This window comes from Oratosquilla oratoria, chromosome 27 (genome assembly GCF_046742065.1).
Source record: "Oratosquilla oratoria isolate Oo_2021 chromosome 27, ASM4674206v1, whole genome shotgun sequence".
NCBI classification, from domain to species: Eukaryota; Metazoa; Arthropoda; class Malacostraca; order Stomatopoda; family Squillidae; genus Oratosquilla; species Oratosquilla oratoria.
Window position 1 is genome coordinate 12,588,002 of NC_134803.1, and position 25,859 is coordinate 12,613,860.

Below are 25,859 nucleotides of genomic sequence, written 5' to 3' on the forward strand. Positions count from 1 at the left end.
GTAGAAAGTTTGTGGTGACCTATGCGCCCCCAAAAACGAACGCTTGGAAAGAGAACGAACATGCAAAAATGCTAGAAGATACAAGGAAATCACTAAATGAGATACTATGGGCAGGGGTAATCTGGTAATTATGGGGGACTTCAATTGTAAAGAAATTTGTTGGGAAAACATGATAGTCCGAGGAGGAGACGACTTGTGGGGTAACGTACTGCTGGACATGACCATGGAATCACAATGACCCAATGGGTCAGTGAAAACACCAGATACAGAAGCAATGAAGAGCCGTCGAAACTAGATTAAATATTTACAACAGAACCTGAAATTGTGGACAAAGTCCATTACAAGACACCAATTGGAAAGAGTGACCATATACTCATCGAAACTGTACTAAAGGAAGAAACAGACATGGAAAGAAATGAAAAGCATAGGAAAGGAAGATTGATGTACAACAAAACGGACTTTGCAAAACTAAAGATATTCTTCCGGAATGCAAACTGGGAAAAATTCTTCGTGGAAGAGACAAAAGTGGAAGAGAAATGGAATATTTTGATGGAAAATTACAATGAAGGGGTAAACAGGCTTGTACCAAAACAAAAGCGAGAGAGAATGTACATTAAATGTTGGTTCAATAAAAGATGCAGTGAGGCAAGACAGAAGGGACAAAGCTTGGAAAAGGTGGAGAAAAGATAAAAAGAAAAACCTAGTAATGGCAAATTTATATAAACTATAGAAATGAGTATGTTAAAGTGAGAAGAGAGGAGAAAAGGAACCACGAAAAGGATTTTATAGATAAATGCAAAGAGCAACCCAAACTATTTTATCGATATGTGAATGGTAAACTTAAAAACAAACAGAAAATGGTGAAACTACGCCAAGGAAATATAGAATACACAGAAGAATTAGAAATGGCCGAAGTCATGAACAATCACAATCTGTCTTCACCAGAGAGAAAGTACAAAATTGGGACGAAGATAATAACAAGCTATCTCCACCCATGAGTGAATTTACAACATAAAAAGAAATATCAGAACACCTATCAAACCTTGACGTCAGAAAATCACATGGCCCGGATGGAATTGCAAATTGGATTCTAAAGGAATGCAAAGAACTAACGGACAAAATACACAACATAATAAATAGCTCACTCAAAGAAGGAAAGATACCTAAAGACTGGAAAAATGCTAACATTGTATCAATATATAAAGGAGGAAACAAGGAAGAATCCACCAACTATAGGCCAGTATCACTAACAAGCACTATAGCCAAAATTTGTGAGAAAATCATCAAGAATAGATGGGTAAAACATCTGGAAGACAACAACATAAACCCAAGACAATTTGGGTTTAGACAAGGAAGATCATGCACCACAAACTTAATATGCTTCTACTCAAGACTAATAGACATAGTGCAAGAAAGAAATGGATGGGCTGATTGTGCCTTCCTGGACTTGCAAAAAGCTTTTGACAAAGTACCACACAGAAAACTACAAAAAAAAAAAAAAATGAACATATAGGAGGAATACAAGGGAACCTACTAAAATGGATGGATGACTTCCTGACTGGTAGAAAGATGAGAGTAGTGCTCAGAGAAAAATATTCAGATTGGAAAGAGGTGATCAGTGGAGTACCGCAAGGATCTGTATTGGCACCAATAATGTTTGCTATTTATGTGAATGACATGGATGATGATGTGAAATGTTACATGAGTTTCTTTGTAGACGACGCCAAACTGTTAAGGAAAGTAGAAACTGATAAGGACTGTGAAGCACTGCAGGAAGACCTGAATAAGGTATGGAACTGGAGTCAGAAATGAGAAGTGGACTTTAGTACTAAGAAGTGTAGCATAATGGAGTTTGGAAAAAGCAAAAACAGAATATCAGGAAAAATGTAATTTTCGCAGGAAAATTAATTTTTCCCTGATACAAACCTGAGGTACTCCTTACAATAGGATACTTCGCGTAGCGTTAAGATTCCTATCGCTAAACATTGTGTGTTTTTAAAATCCTCACTCCGTGGGTCTGGGCAACGCTTATCCCCTTCCCCTCCCCCACAAGTCTCGCACACTATGCTCCATTCTCTGAGCCAGGTATGAAATCAATCACAAGGTTTGTCAGGCAAGGGAGAAGGAACTTGTAGAGGGGTGGTTGAGGAGGGCCATTAGAGGTAAGGAGTACCTCAGGTTTGTATCAGGGAAAAATTAATTTTCCTGCGAAAATTACATTTGTTCCGAAGAATACAAACTCTTCGGTACTCCTTACAATAGGAGACTCGGACTTAGGAGGGAAGGAAGTTGTTATCTAGCCTGAAAAACCTCCGTAAGGAAATTTTAGTGTACTAAGACTTACGTTGACCAGACCCCTATACATTCCCCTAAACTTTGAAGGGCACCCATTTCTGTTCCTAGGAGTGGAGACAGACAGGTTATATTCACTTTTGTACCACTGAAGGGCTTATATTGATTCCCTTGGAATGCTTGAGAGCCCTCGGGTGAGGTAAGGGAATGTAGGAGTATGAGAAGGACTTTGGAAAGTTATCACCGTGTCTGCTGAGCCAGAACCTGGATGAATTGTCAGGGTCGGCTGTGTGCTATTGGGGAGGGGTATGTCATTTCAGAACTTCTTGGGCGGCCACTATGGGGGGCCCAAGGAGAAGTTCCCTAAAGATTCCAACATTACTTCTTTGAGGTAAAAGGAAGTGAACGTAGTCTGGCTCTTCCATATACCTGCTTGAAGAACCTGGTAGATTAACAGATTCGATCTGAAGGTTAGGGAGGTCCCTACTGCCCTCAATTCATGGGCTTTTGCTTTAGGGCAATCTGTGTGGTTCATTTCGTAGGCTCTGCGGATGACTTCCTTGATCCAGTAAGAAATTAAATTCTTAGTGATGGGCTTCGGCTTATCTTTAGTAGAGAAAACAACCTCTTTAATTCTGGTCTAAGATGTTCAGTTCTCTTGAGGTAGGCCCAGGTGGCTCGTACCGGGCATAGGACTATTTCCGTTTGTTCTCGCCCTACAAATTTGTCTAAGGAAGGAACACTAAAAGACCAGAATCTAGGGTCGGGCTTGGCAGGATCTTGGTTTTTGGCAATGAAAGTGAAGGAGACCTCTTTCCATCCTTTTGAATGGGCGACCCTATAAGAGATGGCGTGTAACTCCCCTACTCTCTTGGAAAATGCTAGGGCTAGGAGAACTGATTTCCCGGGGGGGGGGGCACGATTTTTTGAAATGCCTGAAGAGCATGGAAATTTCTGGTGAAAGGGCTAGGTCCATTCCCTTCAGAGAAAACACCTGATTTTTTGCTGCCCTATAGCCTTGCACTGCCGAGAGGGAGATCTTCTTGGACTTCCTAAGGAAGTGGAAGAAGGAGGCGATCTCAGGAACGGTGGCTTGATCTGGGACTATTTTCCTGGAGTGGCACCATTCTGCAAAGGCATTCCATTTCCCTTGATAAAGGTTAGCTGAGGAAGAGCGAATGGGAGTGGACATGTCTTCCGCCACCTCTCTGAGAAAACCCTTCTTTAGGAGGATCCGGATTATAGTCTGAACGCGTGAGGATTGAGTGCTGAAGGGTTCTTGTGCCAAGCCCCGTTGATAGATTGATGTAGAAGATCTGGTCTTCCCTGAAGGGTCACGGGCTCTGCTACTGCTATATCGGGGGCGTCTGGAAGCCATGGGGCTTCTGGCCACCAAGGAGCGATCAAAGTCATCCGAAGGTTGGATGCGTTTCTTGCTCTCTGGAGCACCTTCTGGGGCAAGGGGAACGGTGGGAAAGCGTAGGTGTCTAGGTTGTCCCAACTTTGCAGAAGAGCGTCCTCTCCTGCTGCCAGAGGATCCGGGAGAGGGCTGAAATATATTGGGAGTTGGTGATTCCATCTCGTGGCGAAAAGGTCCACCAGAGGGGAGCCCCTTTTGTTGAGGATGAAGTTCGCTACTTCTTGATGGAGGGACCATTCTGTGCTGATGATCTGACTCCTTCTGCTGAGGTGGTCCGCCCAGACATTCTTCTTCCCTGGAATGTAGCGAGCTTTGAGCGACACTTGGAGATTCTCGGCTAGATTGAGGATGTCCATAGTCAGAAGGCAAAGGTCCTAGGAGACTGTGCCCCCTTGCTTGTTCAGGTTGGCTACTACCGAGGAATTATCCGACATATGCCCATTACTTTCCCCGAGACTTGATCCTTGAAGTGACGGAGAGCCAGGAGTACTGCTTTCAACTCTAGCCAGTTGATATGGGCTGTCTGCTCGACTGTGGACCAGGAACCGCTGATGTGATCGTCGTTGAGGTGGGCACTCCAGCCCTCCCTGGAGGCATCGGAGAATAGGAGGACTTCGGGGGGAGATGGGCCGAGGGGCATCCCCACGAGCAGGTTGCACAGATCCTTCCACCAAAGAAGAGAATTCTTTACTTCTTCGGTGAGGGTGATGTGTTGTAGGGGTTCTCCCTCTTGAGGGGACCACTGAGACTTGAGGAGCCACTATAGCGGTCGCATTCTTTGTCTGCTCCTGGGGATTAATCGTTCTACGGAGACCATATGGCCCAGGTGGATTTGGCACTGATTCGCCGTCAGGAACCCGGTCGATAGTGCTTGTGTGACGAGTGAAATGAGATTGTGGATCCCCTTTTCAACTGGGAAAGAATTCATTAGGTATGAGTCCAAGACCATACCCAGGTACGTGACTCTATTTTGGCAAGAAATCTGACTTCTTCGGGTTTACTACGGTGCCCAATTTTCAGACGAAGGTCAGGACCAGGCAATCAGTTACAGTGCCTTAACGAATTTGACAGAGACTTCTAATTATTCAGGAAAACCCTCCCCCCTCCCTTTGGTTCCAGGTTACATATGCCTGCAAGCAAAGACACGAATATTTAATATTAAATGTGGGATTCCACAAATTATCAAGTTTACTGTTCCTTCCTGCAGTTGTAAGTTGCTACTTTATGATTAGAATTGGTGCATTTCATTCAAGAGTTACCGTTCGAATTAGTTCTAACGGTCCCCCCCCTGCGCGCTTGCCATTTATTGTTTAGGCCTGTTTAATTAGACTAGTTAGGATCATATCTTCCACTCTCGTGAATAGTGTCTACCCTCAAAGAACAATTAGAACTGTTCCATCTTCCACATAAACATTGCACTGCGCTCCCTTCAAAACTAGTGATTGGAAACGAGAAAGAAACGGCAACGGTGTATGCCATACAGTGTATGGGCAGGCAGTTGACCCCTTGAGTGCCTGTCCGGCAGTTGAGCTTGGGTTCACGGAGAGTGAGGTGGGACACGTGTCCTCGGAAGGTCCAAATGTGCATCATTCTCTCGAAGAGTGTTCACTGCGAATTCCACTCATTAGTACGAACTGTTTAATCACCGTCGATCATCCACGGCTGATTAATTATATCATAAGTGACTAGTACCCGGAGAACTCGTGAATATCAGTGCCACAGCATTCAGTGCCCCGTGTCCAGGAACATGTCGGCGAAGAGTGTTGCCTTCAGTGATTACCCAACCTAATTGATCTGCAGTATCGCAGCATGAGGGGTGCAGAATCGCTCCTTTTTCGGGACATCCTGACCGGAAAGGAACTGGCAAAATTACGGAGAGACGCCAGCATCACCGACCTCAATTCCCGCCCTGAGGTGCCACCCTCGAGGTCGGTCAGTTCCCGCCGAGCTCAACAAAGGCCTTCACACCCCAGACGCGGACCCGCGCCTATTTGAAGACATCCCCTCAACCAGCAGAAGACGCTAAGAGAAGTAAAGAACAGTATCAACTTAGTGGTTAAGTATTAATTAGATGTCATAGATTCGCGCAGGGGATTAGTTAGGATACATAAGTGAAATTGGGTTATCTGTTAAAATATCGTACTAAGTATTGAGTAGCATGGTTACAGTGTTTGATTGTAGAAATAATTTTGATAATTAAAACTCACAATGGGATGATCTGTTTGATTAGCCTAGGACGGTCTACTTAATGAGTTGTCCCCCCACCCCCCTCTTTGACTTATGTACACGCGCGCCGAGAAGGGAGCGCGCGTGGTCCCGGTCGGTGGCTCAAATCTCCTGGACTTCGGCTTCCCACTGCAGCTATCCATCCCCCTTCATCTCACTTAAGGTAGGTATTTCCCACGCCCCCACAACCTCCACCTCCTCCTTCCACTGTCCAGGCAAAACTGACAATTATTATCATTATTATTATTATCATTATTATTATTATTATTACTATTATAGAAGTGTTAAATGGTGAAATAATCATCGATTATACATACATACATATACCAAGGCTTTTTCCCCCTTCCAAGGGAGGTAGCCAAAAAGGGAAAGGCATAAAAACACTCCCACCCATTTCATCCCTACATACACTCCACACCCCTCCCACCCTTCCTCTCATCTGAGCACCTCCTGGATGACGGGTCATCCCTGCACCCTGCCCACCGCCCTGGGTCAGAAGCAGTGTCGCAAGACACAGTACATCCACAGCAAGGCCGCTTCATTTAATCGGCGACCCCCCCTCTCCGTCCCCCTTTGCATATAAGGCGAGGACGGGGAGAAATCCCTTCGGGCTGCGTCAAAATTTACTCACACATACTACCCCACCCCCACCCCCCCGCCCATTCCTCCTCATGCAGTCACAACATCATCCATATACAACCATTCTCCACTCACCTCTGTCTTCCGTCCTCTTCCTTCCTTCCTCAACAGACATTCCCCTCTTCCCCAAAGCCCCCTTCACCCCATCCATCCACCTCATCCTAGGACGTCCCCTCATGTTCACTCCCTCCACATCTGCCTTCCATACCTCTTTTACTAGTCTTTCTTCACTCATTCTTTCCATGTGTCCAAACCATCCTAATATTCTTTCATCAACCCTATCTCCCAAATCCTTTTTCACCCCTGTTCTCCTCCTTACCTCCTCATTTCTCACTCTATCTAGCCTAGTAACCCCCACCATACTTCTCAGACACCTCATCTCAAACACATTCAAACTCCTTCTCTCTTCTTCTCTTATGTTCCACGTTTCTGCCCCATACAGTGCTGTTGGCACAATCACTCCTTCATACAGTCTCCTCTTCGCATCCATTCCCAAATGTCTATTTCTCATTACACTCTTTAAACCACCAAGGCATTTACTCGCTTCTCTCAATCTACATTCTACCTCCACCTTCACTCCACCTTTTCCTGCTACACTTGCACCCAAGTATCTAAAACTATCCACTTCCTCCAGTCGCTCTCCCTTAATGTTCACTTCCAGTCTACTGCCACTTTCACCCCTTGTACATCTCATCACCTTACTTTTACCCACATTTATCTTTAGCTTTCTTCTATCACATACTCTCCCAAACTCTGCCACCAGCTTCCTCAATCCCTCCTCTGACCCTGCCACAAGCGCAGTGTCGTCCGCAAACAACAGCTGTCTCACCTCCCACTTTTCTCCATTTTCTTTAACCATCTCCAATCCCTGACTCACTACCCTAGCATTCACCTCTCGCACCACCCCATCCATGTATAAGTTGAACAGCCAGGGCGACATAACGCATCCTTGACGAAGTCCCACCTTTACTTCAAACCACTCACTCTCTCCATTTCTAATCCTAACACATGCTCTACTACTCACATAAAAACTCTTGACAGCTCCCAAAAGCTTTCCTCCTATCCCATAAATCTGCATAACCTCCCACAGTGCCTTTCTGTCTACCCTATCATAAGCCTTTTCCAGATCCATAAAAGCCCAAAAAACATCCTTCCCCTTTCCTATAGCTTTCTCACATATCTGTCTTACCACAAAGATCTGATCTACACAACCTCTACCCGTCCTAAATCCACACTGTTCCTCACCAATTACTCCTTCTGTTCCTCTCCTAATCCTCTCAATTAAGATTCTCCCATAAGCCTTCCCTGCTACACTCAACAGGCTAATCCCTCTGAAATTACTACATTCACACTTGTCCCCTTTTCCCTTGTAAAGAGGAACTATACAGGCACTACTCCATTTATATTCTATATTAGTTTTCATGGGCAAGATGTTATAATGTGAGAACTAATAATAATACCATAGCTAATTTGTAAAAATCCAGATATTCTTGAAAAACGTTAATAATTACTGATATTCGAAAATACTCCAAGTATTTTTATTGTTCTGGCAAGTATTTTTATTGTTCTGGCAAATATATATTTTATTTTACTATATTAATGCTCCCTCGAATAAAATGTAAACAATATAGCGTGTGAACTGAAAATCCAAACGTGGAATTGGTGTTCAGTTTAAGTGTATGTGCAAAATAGTCGGTGGTGGCAGAGAGACAGTAATAATTTAGTGTAAGTATCACATATCGATTAATTACCCAACAGGTGCTTTTCTTGTAATACATGTAGGTGGTGGGGGGAGATAAGTAAAGGGCTAATGGTCAATAGATAGATAGACTTTATAGGTACCCCCACAAAAAAAATAAAAAATAAAAAATAACCTTTAAATTATTGTTGCATATGAAAGACAACTTTATTAGAATCAAAATGTTTTTTAGATTTTTTAAATAGCTTGAAAAATAAGGGAGATACGATTTTTTGAATTATTTTCTTAGCCCGCATTTTTGGCTAGACTTTACCATAACAAAGCGTTAGAATTAAGGGTGGTAATTTGTAAAGATTTCGGTAAAGAAATACACATTAACTCTAAACCACTGGTCCAATTTTATTAAAACTCGGAATACTTGGGTTTTATGGATCAACAAATCACATGAGCATGTGACCCATGTCAAAAACAATGTGAGACATCTCAGTCATACCATATTATGATATTTGCCTTTTCATGACAACCATGAAGCTGTCAATGGCGGTCTCACTAATTGCCGAACAAACCGAGAAAAGCCGAACAAAACAACAAATCCCAAACAATATATGGTTGCATTATTTGAACTATTTTCTTTAAAGTGTGTGATTTCCATGTAATATGATCAAAGAGAACTTACGTTTTTATCCTCTGCAATTTTACCGACCCCATCTACGATTCGTCCAGCCCGCCGTCTATGATCACTGGTGGTATGGATCAAACTACACTCTTTTAAGTGTAATAGACTGCATATAGTTGAATTATTTAAACTCTTTTCTTTAAAATGTGTGATTTTCATGTAATTTAACACAACAGTAAGAAACTTAGAAGAGTATAGTTTGATCCATACCACCAGTGATCATAGACGGCGGGCTGGGCGAATCGTAGCTGGGGTCGGTAAAATTGCAGAGGATAAAAACGTAAGTTCTCTTCGATCATATTACATGGAAATCACACACTTTAAAGAAAATAGTTCAAATAATGCAACCATATATTGTTTAGGTTTTGTTGTTTTGTTCGGCTTTTCTCGGTTTTATTCGGTTAGTTCGGCAATTAGTGAGACCCGTCAATGGTGGGTCTCGCTAAACGCCGACCGAAGTCGACCAAAACCACACAATGACGGTTTTTGCTCAAATGCATAATTTATATATATATAATAGCACATGGTTGCATTATTTGACCTATTTTCTTTAAAATGGATGATTTCCACGTAAAATGATCAAAGAGAAGTTACATTTTTATCCTCTGAAAAATTATCAGCCGGCAACCAACGCCGACGAAACCCAAACAATGACGGCGTTGGTTACCGGTTGATAATTTTGTAGAGGATAAAAACGTAACTTCTCTTCGATCATTCTACATGGAAATCACACATTTTAAAGAAAATAGGTCAAATAATGAAACCATATGCGATTTTTATATATGAATTATGCATTTGAGCAAAAACCGTCATTGTGTGATTTTGGTCGTCAATGGTAATAAGTAAACAAAATGGAACGCGAACTGGACGCATCAGATTCATGGGTGATATGGCTACATTCCGGTGCGCTAAGCTCAAACATGAAGTGGTAAACGATATTAAGCTTCTCATGTCCGGGAGAAAATAAGTTGATAAACTTGTTTATGTAACTTAAAATTATGTTTAGAGATTCCTTACCCAAATATTTTTACTCGGGAAAACTATGTTGCCGAGTTTGATAACCAAATTTCCGTTTAAATCGTTGAAAATTTGTTTGTCAAGAATTAGCCTTACACTTTGAAAACAACAAGATAATTTGAATATCTTTCGCATGCGCTAAGTGTGGGAAGCACTCAGATTGAAGTAAATAAAATCTAGTGGGCCGCAACATATGGCCATGAAAACAATACATGGTCGACGGTTGCGCCGCGCGTGGATTCGGGGGTACCTAGACTTTATTTGGCAATGAATCAATGTACATGAAGTGCAAATAATGACAAGAACACATAGTTCGAAATAATAAATGTAAATTGCCAAGGATAACACAAAAAGCATGTACGCTTATTTCCATTGTGGTCCTCATCAGGTTATTATTCGTCACCGTACGGTTAAACTAGTCACTACTCAACTTTGATCATTGTTTAGATTTTACGCATAATAAAAGTTTTAAGGATTGTAAAGCCGACTCCACGGAAACTAAAGCATAGATATGATAGCTAGGTATTGAAGAAATCCTTTTTAACAAAGCTACATAAGCAATTAATAATAGAGCGAGGCTGTTTTAACCACGCCACTGAATGCGAGGCCGTTTTAACCACGCCGATGAAGGCGAGGCCACTAAAGCATAGATATGACAAAATAATAATAGCTAGTTATTGAAGAAATCCTTTTTAACAAAGCTACATAAGCAATTAATAATAGAGCGAGGCCGTTTTAACCACGCCACTGAATGCAAGGCCGTTTTAACCACGCCAATGAAGGCGAGGCCGTTTTGGTAGCGGGGCCGTTTTGACTGGTAAGCCGGACAACATACGTAGGGGGTTGAGGGGACCAGAGACACTCATTAGTAATACCAGAAGGTACACATATGACACATAAACATTGTTATAGTTTTGCTAATATTACTGAAATGTTTGTACACATAGGAACATTGAGTCCAAAAATTTGAGCACCATCCAAAAGGAACATTGCATTAAGTAGCTAGGTCAATATGAAAATGGAATTCCTGATATTTGAGCTGAAGTAGTTCTCATGGGATGCAAAAAGTCACTATGAGTATAATGCAATTTGAATTATCCATCTAGCTGTCCTAGTTCTCAAGATATTGCATTTTGAATGGAATTAAATCGGGCCGAAACGTGCGGTCTGACTAATCGCCGATCAAACGTAAACAATGACGGTTTTTACTGACAGGCACAATTTTATATAAAAATTTAGCATATGGTTGCATTATTTGACCTATTTTCTTTAAGATGTGTGATTTCCATGTAATTTGATCATAGAATTACATTTTTATCCTCTGCAAAATTACCCACCACAGCTACGAATACCGTCAAATTACATGAAAATCACACATTTTAAAGAAAATAGTTTGAATAATTCAACTATATGCAAGCTATTACACTAATAACACAATAGTAACAAACTTAATAGTGTAGTTTGATCCATACCACCAGTGATCATAGATAGCGGGCAGGACGAATCGTAGCTGTGGTCCGTAATATTACGGAGGATAAAAACGTAACTTCTCTTTGATCAAATTACATGAAAATCACACATTTTAAAGGAAATAGTTCAAATAATTCAACTATAAGTCTATTACACTAATAACATAATAGTAAGAAACTTAATAGAGTGAAGTTTGATCCATACCACCAGTGATAGATAAGATGGCGGGATGGATGTTGATGTTGTTATCCGATAATCCGACCCGATAGAAAAAAAACTAATTAAAACCACCGATTTCTCAGCTCTACCGTAACACGCTGCCTTTATTTTGGTATTAGAATAATCCGCGAGACTAGTAGTTTTTGTTTATTTTGGTTAGTTGCCAGAACTCTGAATTTATTTAGCTCATTTTTTACGCTGAAACATAAACCAATTTTCGATTTACTGCTGAATGCAAGCCGCCATGTTTATCTTTTGTTTTTATGTACCGACATGTAACTGATGATGTAATTGTTTGAAATTTACTACGATCGTAGTAAATACACTCGCATGGCATTTGTATGAATGAAATTTCCGGCGGTATGTAAATTTGGCCGTTTGCATGGCGTGCGCATAAAATGACACGCTATTGTGCTCGTCATCGACGGTGGCGCCTCTGGTGGTGTTTGACCTACCTACATTAAGCAAAGGAACAGCAAAATAATGTTAAACTGTAACATAACAGTATTACTCACCTGGTTTACTCACCTGGTTGGCTACCCCATTCTAGACCAGCATATTGCTCGAGAGAGATAAGCTTTGGGTATACAGGGATAGCCCACATTGTGCTGGCACACCAGCCCTTGTTCAATATACATCAGAACAGAAAAGTACAGGGTAAAAGGCTGAGTTGTGTGCCATGTGCACAGAAAGTAGACAGCTAGGAACGGATATCTGGGTAATGATTAATCAACATATTCAAAGAGTGTTTGGCCCAACTGTATGAGAAGGTGTTTTTTGAAAGATGTAATTGAGTCACAGCTAACAGCATCATCAGACAGGGAGTTCCAGAGGTCAATACATCTGACACTAAAAAATCTGCGTCTGCACTCTAGAGATGTATGGGGTTTGGTTATCTTAAATCTGTGACCCCTGGTGTGTGTTATTGGAGATAAGGAAAAAAGATCTTGGGGTGAAATAGAAGACTGCTTGTGAAAATTTTTCCAACATTTTATGAGATCAGCCCTGATTAATCTGCCACGGACTGAATAAAGATCTAAAGTTAGCAGATGGTCTGCATAGCTAAGCTCTGCCATTCCAATTATTTGTTTAGTCCACCTGCGTTGCATAGATTCCAGGAGCGTAAGGTCACCTAGGTATCCAGTGTTCCATACAGTGGATCCAAACTCCAACAGTGGTCTGATGTGGGATTTAAACAGGGTGATCATGAAGTCCTTATCACGACAGAGTGTTGATTTTAGTAAATTATTTGCTAGACCTGCTGCCTTCTTTACAGTTTTTGATATATGAGTATGGAATTTCAGGTTACAATCAACTGTGATACCCAAGTCTTTATGTGCAGTCACAATAGAGAGGGTGGTGGTGTCCATTATATAATGATGTTGGGGACCTGGGTTGATGTCTGTTGAGCCTCTTTGGCAACGTAGTACAGCACACTTGTCCAGGTTGAAGCGTAGGCCCCAGGAGTCAGCAACTCTGTATACTGTACCTATGTCCCTCTGGCAGATTCCTATGTCTTCGGCTGAAGGGGAACTGGAGTCTCTTCGTAGCTTAAGGTAGATCTTCATATCATCCGCGAAGAACTTGCAGTTTGAGTGGATATAAGTTGGCAGGGAGTTAATGTACACTAGGAACAAGAGGGGGCCCAAGACTGAGCCTTGGGGGACCCCACTGAGGACATTTCTGGAGGAGCTGGTAAACCCTGAAACTGAGACTTGCATTGTGCGACCAAGTAAAAAATCTATGATCCATGACAGCAATGGACCGTGTACTCCCAATAGTCTCAGTTTGTCTATGAGTATAAAGTGGTTAACTACGTCGAAGGCTTTACTAAAATCGAAGAGCACAACATCAACTATATATCCAGCATCCAGCCATACAGTGACATCATTATATACAAGTAGTAGTTGGTCATCGACTGTTCTGCTTTGACGGAATCTGTATTGGTCATTTGAAAGAATACCATTGTACAGTGCTTCAGAGATAAATCTTTCCAGTGTTTTACAGCAGACAGATGTGAGACTGATAGGTCTGTAGTTAAGTGGAGTATAGCGGGAGCCCTTCTTAAAAATCGGTATGATGGTGGAATTTTTCCAGTCCATTGGTAGTTTTCCTATGGTGAGAGACTTTTGAAATAGTAGGAGCAATGGAAGAGCAATAGCGGGACAGGATCTAAGAAGAGTGGGATGTATACCGTCTGGTCCCATGCTGGAGTCAGGGTCGAGTGCCTTGAGCCTATTCTGAATTTAAGGAAATTCTGTCCATGGTCCCATTGAAGATTTGATGCGGAGAAGGATTGTTGCAGGCTTGTCTAGAGTATACAGAGCTGAAGTGAGCTCTAGCTAGGCGAAAGTGTTGGCCATCAGGGTACAGTCACTAGTTAAACCACAGTCCATCCTCAAAGGGCCAACCGAGGTGTCCCAACCTTTCTTGCTCCGAATATAGCTGGTGAATTATTCAGAGATTGTTTCAGTTGCTGAATCAGTGACTTTTCATGGTTAATTTGCTTGGTGATAAAAAAATTGCGAGGAATCGGTGTTAATAATGCCATCATAGTGCGCCAGGGTTTGTATGGCTTGTTTGGACTGTCTGCCATAGGAGGTTCTTGCAGTTTTGTAGGTTTCCCATGCTTTTTTACGAAGAGTTTTGAGGTTCTTAGGCTGACGTGTCTTGATAGGGGGTGGGGTATTTGGTGATAAAGGCACATATCGCTCAATCAGAGGTCTAATGATGGACAGGAATCTTTTGTACATGCTATCAATTGACAAATTTTGAAATTCAAAGTCCCAGTCAGTTTCATACAGATGGTCATTTATATGGTTGTATTTCCCTCGATGCCAAGATCGCTTAGAGGGGGGAGAGTTTTCTGTTGTTACACCAAACTGGAAATGATAATGAAGTAGTACAGGGCAATGTCCGCAGTTGGGGAAAGGGCTCCTAACATCAATTTCGCCCACTCTGTCACTTTCTGATGTGAGAACTAGGTCTATAGTGTTGCCAGACATTACATAAGTGGGGGCTGTTACCCACTGGTGGAGACCTAATGATATAAAACAGTCCATAAAGAACTGGTGGAGGGGGGGGGGGGTACTTAGCATTAAACACTTTCTTAGATTGCCATTGCAAGAGAGGCAGGTTGAAGTCGCCAAGAATTAGTATTTCTTTGCCAGGACAGAAATCGAGGAGGAAGTCTAAGAGACCTGTGTTGGCAATGGAGGTGTTGGATGGAGGGCGGTAGATTACTAAAATATAAAGATTGAAAGTTAGAAGATGAGTTGCACAGACGTTTTCACAGCCTGAGTTAATACTAATATGACTAAGGTGACTTAATATATACACAAACACCGTGTTTTCTTGTGTGGCTAGTAGAGTCGGTTCGAGTTAGGCTAAAATTACTTATGTTTACAAAGGAATCACAAATATCAGGCAACAGCCAGGTTTCGCATACACCAAAAACATCTAAGTGAGTACTATATCGGAGTAGTACCATTAATAATATACTGCATTTTTCTACATCTGTATCAACATGTATGAGTGAGTACTATATCAGAGTAGGACCATTAATGATATACTACAATATTCTGCATCTGTAACAACATGTAGTTATAGTGAATCCTACACTGCAGCTAGGGTCACCTATTAATTAAATCTAACATTTAACCTGAATATCAGGACGGAGTGGGCAATTACTATGAGCACCAAGGAGTAGTACATTATAACCTGAAGCAGCAGAGGTAGGGTACAGGGGACCAGTACTCGAATGAGTAAAACAACAAGGAGAATGAGGAAAAAGGTCAGATCATAAACTGTTCTCGGACCCTACCTGAGACATATACCATATTATGACTGGCAAAACAAAGGTGGACACCAATTTGTAAACATCACTGTTATACTGAACTAAACTTCAGAAGAACAAAAAAAAAAAAAAAAAAGGGGGGGGGGGGAGGTCAGAACAGTTATGAGTGAACGCAGATATGGATGGTATTACTCATGGAATCAGGTATCCCCCACTAAGCTAGTAGTACACAAAATCAAGGCTGTTCTCTGTCCATAGCTGAGACATATAGTAACCCTTGACTTTTTTCTTGAAGGTAACCTTGCTATTTGACTTCTTAATGGACACAGGTAGTGAGTTCCATAGTTGAGCACCTGTGAAGTGAAAACTGTTTTTGGTGAAGGGACCTGCATGAGGTACAATAAGAAACTCTTGACTGTTCCGGGTTCGGTTCTCAGCCGATAATGTAAAATTACAGCTCACATATGAGGGAGCAGAATTATGAATGACATTGTGAACCTGGTTTAGTTTCAGCTGCTGGACACGATATTTTACAGGTAACATTCCTACCTTGCTAAATTCTTCAATACCAATATGACTACGTTGAGGTAGATTTAGTATGAATCTAATTATCTTATTCTGTGTAACCTGTAGCCGGGACTGGTTTTTTCTGCTTAGACTACTGTACCAAGAGCTACAAGCGTAATCAAAGTTATGTGACATACAGGTAAACGTCGACTTACGATGGCATTAGGTTTCGATAGAGCCATCGTAAGACGATCTCATCGTAAGTCGATCCCCACTCTGTTCCGTGGTCACTGTACCTAGCCTACCTGTATATTAACCACCAGAGATACTGAATATAGCCTATTAAACATGTACAGTAGTTTATTTAATTATTTTTATCCTTTTTACCATATTCAAACACTATAATATGTATTTTCAGTACGGAACTTAAATCTCGCGGGCAGCAGCCAATGCCAGCCGTACGACGTGACGTAATAATACTCGCATCATAAAATATAGTCACCGCTTATATCGATCGTTCTCTCTTTCACCCGCGAATTTTGAAAACCACAGAGAATGGAATTTAGGGCACATTTGAGAGAATGTAAAAACACAGGGGTGACTACAATAAATATAATCAAGACGCCGATATGGCACCGTCGCGAATCCACTTGCTCCTCATGACGCCTACGTGTGCGGCACCGTATGGAAGGGGTTAAATTATCATATCGTCGTCGTCGTCGTCGTCATCGTAAAGTCGAACAATCGTAAGTCGCGGCCATCGTAAGTCGACGTTTACCTGTATTTTGAATCGTTGGTAAACAAACATGGCTACCGCTCTCGTTAGCCGACCACACTCCGTCCCTCAGAGGTGAAATTTATCTTTTTTTATGTGTTCTTGTTGATTGTAGACCTGTTTTGCAACGGTCATTACTTGATGTATTAGTGCTCCCCACCCAAAAAACCCCGATTTCCCCCAGGTCCCCCAAGATCGGTGGGGAGGAGATCTAGGCATAAATTTAAATATTCGTTACTTGAAAACTACGCATTTGTGACGGAAATTATGTACACCATTGTTCATATCACAACATTTCTCACTATAGACACATAAGCCACATATCAAAATCGTTGGTTGGGAGAAACTATAAATTGTCCTTTGGTTTTCTCTCTCACCTCTTTTGGGAGGGCATTGAAGATTTTTGGACCCTCATGACCTTGGCTGGATGCCAGTAGGGTCTTTAGCCTTCCCAGTGTTTTTGGTGGAAGAGTTTGTCTCTCACACTTATGCCCATGCCTTACACTGTGGTATGGCTTGATTGTTGAGGGTGTGGGGTCCGGAACAAGGCCTTCTAGGATTTTCCATGTATAAATGGCCCTATATCTTTCCTCCTTTGTTGGGAGTAGAGACCCAGTGCTCCCAGGCGATCCCAATAGTTGAGATCTTTCATCCCTTTGATGTACCTGGTGTAGTTACTTTAGACAGCTTCAAGCTTCTCGAGGTCTCTGCGTTTGTGTGGCGACCAAAGTTGGCTACAGTAGTCCAGGATTGGTTGGATAAGCGCCTTCCAGAGGGTAAGCATTACTTGTGCCTCTCTTGAGGAGAAAGTCCTTAGAACCCAGCTGGCCATCCCTCTTGTTCTTTTCACTGACTGCGTGATGTGGTGTTGGAAAGTGGCGTCATCACTTAGGTGGATGCCCAGGCATTTTACATGGGTTTTGGGTGTGATTTTTATACCTCTTTCCGTGTGCAGTTCAGTGTTGTCTTTGATGCCTTTGTTTTGTGTCATATCTCAAGACCTCAAACTTCTCTTCGTTGAATTGCATGTTGCTGTCATTGGCCCATGCATATGCTGTGTTGAGATTGTCTTGTAGATGGTGCACGTCCCCCCTTTCCAGCACTGCATGGCTTATGTGGGTATCATCAGCAAAAGACAGGAGGGTTGAGTCCACTCTCCTGCTTGTCATTCATATGAATAAGGAACAGGAGGGGGCCGAGGACAGAGCCTTGTGGTACTCCGCTTATTACCTTGGTATCACTGGACTTCATACCATCGTGACTAACTTACTCGAATTCTACAACACAGTTATCTCGAATTATGACAAAAGAAACAATATAGATTTAATATATCTAGACTTTGCAAAAGCTTTTGATTCTGTCCCACACGAACGACTACTTACTAAATTAGCTTTGCATGGAATAAGTGGTAGCCTATTAGGTTGGACTAGTAATTGGTTGAATGGTCGAAAATAGAGAGTTGTTTTAAATGGAAAAACTTCTGGATGGAAAAGTGTTGCAAGTGGAGTTCCTCAGGGTTCCGTTTTTGGGCCACTTCTATTCATAGTATATATAAATGATATAGACCATGGACTAAAATCTACTGTTTCCAAATTTGCTGATGATACAAAACTGTGCGGAGTGGCAAATGATCACTCAAACCAATTAGATATTCAAGTAGATTTAGATAGATTACAGCAATGGTCTGAAAAGTGGCTAATGAAATTTAACACAAGTAAATGCAAGGTAATGCACATAGGTAAAAATAACAGTAAGTACGATTACAAGTTATTTGGTAATTCGTTAACAAAAGTGGATAGTGAAAAAGATCTCGGCGTAATTATCAGTAACGACCTCAAATCATCCAAGCAGTGTATTTCAGCCTCTGAGAAAGCAAATAAGATTCTGGGACTGATTGTGCGATCTTTTGATTTGAAAAGTCCATCACTCATTAACAAGCTATATAAATCGTTAGTTCGTCCACATTTGGAATATGCTGTTTCTGTATGGTCACCGAATCTCATTAAAGACATTGACAGACTGGAAAAAGTACAATGGCAAGCCACAAAACTGATTCCAAATATCAAAAATAAATCATACGAAAATCGACTAAAACACATGAATCTGTTTTCCCTAAAAAAGTGTAGACTCAGAGGTGACTTGATACAGGTCTTTAAGATTTTAAAGGGAATTGACAACATCAAAAGTGACAAAATTTTCACATTGAATGAGAATCAGACAAGAAACAATGGTCTCAAACTATCCGGAAATAGATTCAATTTAGAAGTAGGTAGAAACAACTTTGCCAACCGTGTAGTAAATGAATGGAATAAACTTCCTGCACAGGTAGTGCAATGTAGTTCAGTTCGAAGCTTTAAGAATCAGTTAGATAAACACCTAAGTAAGATGCTGTAATGATTATAATTTATCTTATATTATTTGTTTTTGTTTTGTTATGATTTGTCTGTCTGATTTTCATTTATTATTAGTTATATGTCAATTTATTATTATTTACTATTTACCTGTTTGTTTATTATTTAACTATACCTATGCATTTATTTATGTATTTTGTTTGTTATTTACATTATTATAGTTTTTATTTATTGTTTTATTATTATGATTTTTTTTCGCATCCGACCTAGATATGGATCAAAAGGTCTCCTGTTGGCATGCTCCGCCTTTGTAATCCTTTGACTGCAACTGTTTGTGTACGGTCTGTCAGGAAGTTGTGAAGCCATATTCCTAGCTTCCCTGAGATTCCTAGATCTCTTGCCTTGTGGAGGAGGACACCGTGGTCTACCTTGTCGAAGGCTTTTGTAAAGTCTAGAAATACTATGTCAACATTCTTCCCTTCTGACAGGTTCTGTAGTAGCCAGTCGTAGTGTGCCAGTAGGTTTGAGAGGCAGGACCAACCTTTTCTGAAACCATGCTGATTTTCTTTGATGAGGTTTTTCACTTCAAGGTGTGTGACAGTTTGTCCCTTACGCATTTCTCAATTACCTTGATAATGTGGGACATGAGGGCAACTGGTCAATAGTTCTTTGGCAAGATCCTATCTCCTCCTTTATATATTGGGCTTATAATGGTTTGCTTTAGTAGTGCCAGAATCTCCCCTTTGTCTAAGGAGGATAGCCACAACATATGAATTGGGATCGCTAAGACTTCGCTGCATTGTAGGAGTAGGATCGCCGGAATGCCGTCTGGTCCAGCAGCTGAGTTGAGCCATAGCTCCTTTATTGCCTTCTTGATATCCTCTACCGTCACTTGAAGGTCGGTAAGTTGGGTCTGGTTCGTGGTCACTTGGTTGAAAAAGGTTGTAGGTTCAAGGATCTCTGACTATTTCTTTGGTATGCTGAACACACTGTTGTACTGGTGTGCCAGGATCTGGCAGGTTTCTCGTGGGTCTTCCGTTGTGGTCCCTTAATCAGTTACTAGGGGCCCAATCTGTGACTTGGTTTTTAGGAATTTTTTACAATAGCTTCAGAAGAAATTTGGATTGTGCTTTATATTTTCTATAGCTTGGTTTTCCTCCACTCTTCTCTGTTCCTCGTGCGAGTGTTTGATTTTCTGCTCTATGTCCTCTACTTTTGAGAGGATTGAGAGCTTTTGGGTCTCATTGCTACTTTGGCTGAGTTTTTTTGTTGAGGGTGGCGCACTTTTTTGCATGAGGATTTTCCTATTGCGTGGAATGGAGTACCTGTGAACCTTTTTCTTCTTTTTCTGTCAGGGCTGTGGAGTCGGAGTTGAAAGCAATTATGGTGTCACTGTAGTCAGAGTCGGTAAAAATATACCAACTCCGACTCCAGTTAAATTTACACTTTATAAGGCCATTGTTTAGTCTGTAGAGTTATGCAGTGCACACTCATAAGTATATTATATAAAAAAAAAAAGCATTTTATAAAATGTAATATATCTCGTCTTATCTTCGTGGTCATTCCACTAAACCCCCAAAACGTCCTTGTGCAACGCTGGCTTTAAAATTTATACATAGACTGATAAACATGCAAAGTATTACTTGAATAAATTAAATAAACACCTCCATTTTACACCTGTTGACACAGTCACAGGAGCTGTAATATTCTTGTCAAGTTCCATATGCATCGTTTCCATCACTCCATCAGTTTGGTGGTTTCTCCCACTAATGTGTTGCCAAATAGTAGGATAATTATGATTTCAACTGTAGACTGATGCAATAATACTATCTCTTTTCTCCTTTCCCCTTCTTTTTTCCCTCTATACTTTTTAACATTGAATTATTGAAATAAGGATATTTGAAGTTGAAAAAAATTCACGTTACAGACATGTTCAGCTGTATCTTGTATTGTACTCGTATTGATAAGATCGGTTCCAGAACCAGAGTAATGTCCATTGCAATAATTGCATAACAGTACCAGTATGTAGTTAAACCAAGAGGTACTTGTGTCAGTAATTTCAGGTATGAAAACATATGAAGGATAATGATACCCAAAAAAGTATGTATGATACATATACCTTTCAGTATCATACATGTTCAGCTGTAACACTCGACCTTGTACCTGTAGTAATTTCTTTCTTACTTAGTTATTGCATATATTTATTGTATACATGTCCTTTATTGTATGTAATACTTCTGTGTTATACATGAGTACTTAATCTCAACATATATTTATTGTAAATATTTTATATAAATAAGCCTATGTAGTCATTACATTATGCAAGTGACCTATACTCAATTATTTCTCTCAATCTACATTCTACCACCACCTTCACTCCACCCAAGCGAGTAAATGCCTTGGTGGATTAAAAAGTGTAATGAGGAATAGACATTTGGGAATAGATGCAAAGAGGAGACTGTATGAAGGAGTGATTGTGCCAACAGCACTGTATGGGGCAGAAACATGGAACATAAGAGAGGAAGAAAGAAGGAGTTTGAATGTGTTTGAGATGAGGTGCCTGAGAAGTATGATGGGGGTTACTAGGCTGGATAGAGTGAGAAATGAGGAGGTGAGGAGAACAGGGGTGGAAAGGGAGTTGGGAGATAGGGTTGATGAAAGAGTATTAGGATGGTTTGGACACATGGAAAGAATGAGTGAAGAAAGACTAGTAAAAGAGGTATGGAAGGCAGATGTGGAGGGAGTGAACATGAGGGGACGTCCTAGGATGAGATGGATGGATGGGGTGAAAGGGGCTTTGGGGAAGAGAGGAATGTCTGTTGAGGAAGGACGGGAGAGGACAGAAGACAGGGGTGAATGGATAATGGTTGTATATGTTGTGATGCATGAGGTGGAATGGGCAGGGGGCGGGGGGAGTGAGGTAGTATGTGTGATCAAAATTTGACGCAGCCCGAAGGGATTTCTCCCCGTCTTCTCCTTTATGCATGGGGAGACGGAGAGGGGGGGTCGCCGATTTAATGAAGTGGCCTTGCTGTGGATGTGCTGTGTCTTGCGACACTGCTTCTGACCCAGGGCAGTGGACAAGGTGCAGGGATGACCCGTTATTCAGGAGGTGCTAAGATAAGAGGGAGGGTGGAGGGGTGTGGAGTGTATTCAGGGATTGAATGGGTGGGAATGATTTTATGCCTTTTCCTTTTTGGCTACCTCCCTTGTAAGGGGGAAAAAGCCTTGGTATATGTATGTATACTCAATTATATAACCAATTATATACATAACTAAAGTGACGCTTCATATGTATATTTTCATATACTGGTATGTTGATAAAAGTATTTGACTGTTATAAAACTCAACATAAAAACAGCTCCTCCAAAACATAGACTCATGCCATCAACTAGTTTGTATTGTTCTAGCTTAGTGTAGGTTTGTTTACCTTCCATCAGCTGATTTGTCTAGCTCACTCCCATACCCTCCCCTTCCCCCGTGGGAAGCTTATAATAATAATGTCTGATGCTTTATATAGCAATGTTCCTCCTTGATGGATTCAAAGCCACTAGACCTACACTACTATCCCACCATCACGCACACTGTAAGGGCAGTAGCTGCTTCAAATATTACAGAAAGCATTATCAGACCTGTGTGAAGGATGGAACCACTGGCACACTAACCACTACACCAGCAAGCAATATGAAAATTAATGTATACATAAACATTTATTCTTAATTTACAGGTATGAAACTCATACAAAACGAAATGCTATACATGGCTATATAAAATAGATCATTTAAGTTATATACAAAATGTTATACTGCACATTAAAACAAAACATTAGGCCTAACTTTTTTAGACTGTGTGTGTTTGTACATATAGCAAGCATGAATGTTCCAGAACTTTACAAATTGCCAATTCTATTTTCATTAGTAATTATCATTTTATTTTTGTAATGCAAAAGTTGAATGAATGGGATATAGACTATTAATGCTGTTAAAGTTAAATTATTGTATAACTGAGATTTGGATGTATGTAAATTTCTTTGTGCAAGGAATTAATTAGAAATATGGAATGAACACAACTATCGAGACGGCATGTCCAAGCTGAGTGAAGCGTATGAGAATCAGATAGAGTGAGTGAGCTGAGAGGGAAAGACAAGTGCTTTGTGTGAGGTAGAATACATTATTTATCTCCTGTGCTGTTGTGCTGTGCAAATAAACTGAGGAACAATTTGCATAGTGTTTAACTCACATTGTTGAACTACCAACAAATGGTGTTCAGTGGTGAGATACGAACTACGAACAATTAATTACATGCTGTCCCGCCCAAGCCTACGGGAGAAAGCTGCGAATGTATTTTCCAGTTTTCTACATGCAATTCCAAGCTTCTGCAGATGTACCTGCCCTCCGTACGATAGTGTACCGACATACGTGAACCCTGGTTCCTGCAATTCCCATAATCTCAGCCCTGCAAAAGGACATTCGAGACTTCAACTAGGGTCACCTCTCATCCACAACCATGTTTGTCGGCAGCCAGCAGTACCATTCATCGAAGTACTTCCTGTCTCACTACCCCCACCCTCCAGCTCCTCCTGGCTACCCAATAACAGGATATCCCTGTCAATCAAACGCTTATGTCCAGTCAGACTTCTCCACTTCAATCCACCCATTCCACTCTACTCAAGTGGATTCCAGAGAAGCAGCGCTGACATCTCGTCAACACTTACTTCCTCACAACCATACGTCACGGGATTCCTCCTCTCACTCCAAACACTTCCACCATCCTTGCTGAGTGTGACCTCCTCTATGCCTCCACTCCCACCACCACTCAGTGCGGAGCCACCAGCTACGACTCCCCTGCCACCACCCAGCGCGGAGCCACCAGCCATTTCCGGATATCTACAAGTCTACGCCAAAGACTTCCCCCTTCCTCCAGCTACACTTATCGAGTTCCTGCTACAGCAGTTTTGCCACTCTATTCCAACTCAAGGAATCACGGGTTCTCTTACCCCTTTTGCTCACCCACTGCCGCCAATGACTTCGGTTCAGTGAGCCTTCATCACAAAGACATTCTGTGTTTGGACTTACGTTACTAGTGTGATATAATTTGCATTTCTTATATTATTTCATATAATATTACAAGTGATAGTGCTTTTTGTGTGTTATAATACTGTTTATTGTGCCTTCCAGTCTCTCTCTCTCTCTCTCTCTCTCTCTCTCTCTATATATATATATATATATATATATCATATTCCAATTGCTTATACATATTATACATTCATATATATTTCATGTTCTATTGTAACTTCTCTCTGTATTTTGCTAATCTCTTCCACTGTTTACAGCCAAGCCACTTCTCTTCCACACCTCCTGTGTTCTTCCATATCTCCTGTGTTTTCTTCTGTCTACAATATTTAAATTACAATAATAGACAGTGTAGTTCATCACTGCACAGTATTTCATATTAGTTTATATAATCATACATTTTGATAGGCCTAAATTCTTATTCCAAAATTTTGACACTCAAATTATATAGGATATAGCTTATACCATATCTAATTTCCGATTCTACAGATACTGTATTATCCAATCTTTTTTCTCTTTTCAGGAGATATTCTATTCTGATAACTTATATTAAAGATTAAAATTTTTTCTCACAAATTTGAAAGTTACATAATTTTGGAACCTTAATCCCCTTCCACAAAAATAAGAATGGCAAAAAGAGTTACATCAAAGTCGACAGTTTTTGAATACTTTACAGTCACAACAGATGGAAAATATTATCAGTGTCAGTGTATCGTAGATGACAAAAGTGATGGTGAAAAATTATGTGATGCAAAAATCAGTAGTTTCACAGGTTCCGGAAAGAGTGTTCCAACAAGAGCATCAAATTTGAAAAGACACTTGAAGCGCTATCATCCTAAGAAGTTTGAAGTGGTAAATAAAAAAGATAAAGAAGATAGTACTGTTACTAATGTAAGCACTCCATCTACTTCAGCTATGAAAGATGAGAAATTTGATGGAAGACAATCACAAATATCAACTTTCTTTACTTCTGATGAAGTTACTGTAACAATGACATCACTGAAGTTTAACCCCTTCCATACGGGGCCGCACACGTAGGCGTCATGGGGAGCGAGTGTATTCGCGAGGCTGCCATATCGGCGTCTTGATTATATTTATTGTAGTCGCCCCTCCATAATGACATTCTTTCTAATTCTTTTGTAATCGCATTTTCTATGGTTATCAAAATTCACGGGTGAAGAGAGAACAATCGATATAAGCGGTGACTACATTTTATGATGCGAGTATTATTACGACACGTCGTACGGCTGGCATTGGTTGCTGCCACCGAGATCTAAGTCCATGACGCCTACGTGTGCGGCACCGTATGGAAGGGGTTAAGAGTTACATCATTTAAATGGTGGTAAAAATGGTGTACCTATATATTTTTCACAACCAGCCTTTCTAGGCTTAAATGGAGAAATGGCTAGATGAGCTGGAGTTTCACTGGAAAGAGAAAATATAAAGAGACTTGTAATTGAAGAGGCTAAATGTAAGAAAGAAGAGCTTAAAAAATTCTAAAGGAATGCTTTGTCTTTATCAGAATGGATGCATGCACATGCCACAGAGTCAACTACTTTGCCATTAACGCCCGGTTTGATGATAAAAATGATAAGGTGATGACACGGACATTGGTAGTAAAAGACACTCAAGGACATCACACTAGTGAATATATTCAGAAGTTGGTGGAAGAAGTGTTAGAAGACTTTGAAATTAAAAAA

At 40.9% G+C, this 25,859-nt stretch overlaps 1 protein-coding gene across 1 annotated transcript in view; it reads left to right on the plus strand.

Moving 5' to 3' along the window:
• The first annotated feature begins 8,191 nt into the window (after positions 1-8,191).
• LOC143039903 (ATP-dependent RNA helicase DDX54-like) overlaps positions 8,192-25,859 on the plus strand; it is a 214,081-nt gene continuing 196,413 nt past the window's right edge. The window contains exon 1 of the mRNA XM_076210246.1: positions 8,192-8,302. The gene's annotated coding sequence lies outside the window, so the exon portion shown is untranslated. The remainder of the gene's footprint in view (positions 8,303-25,859) is intronic.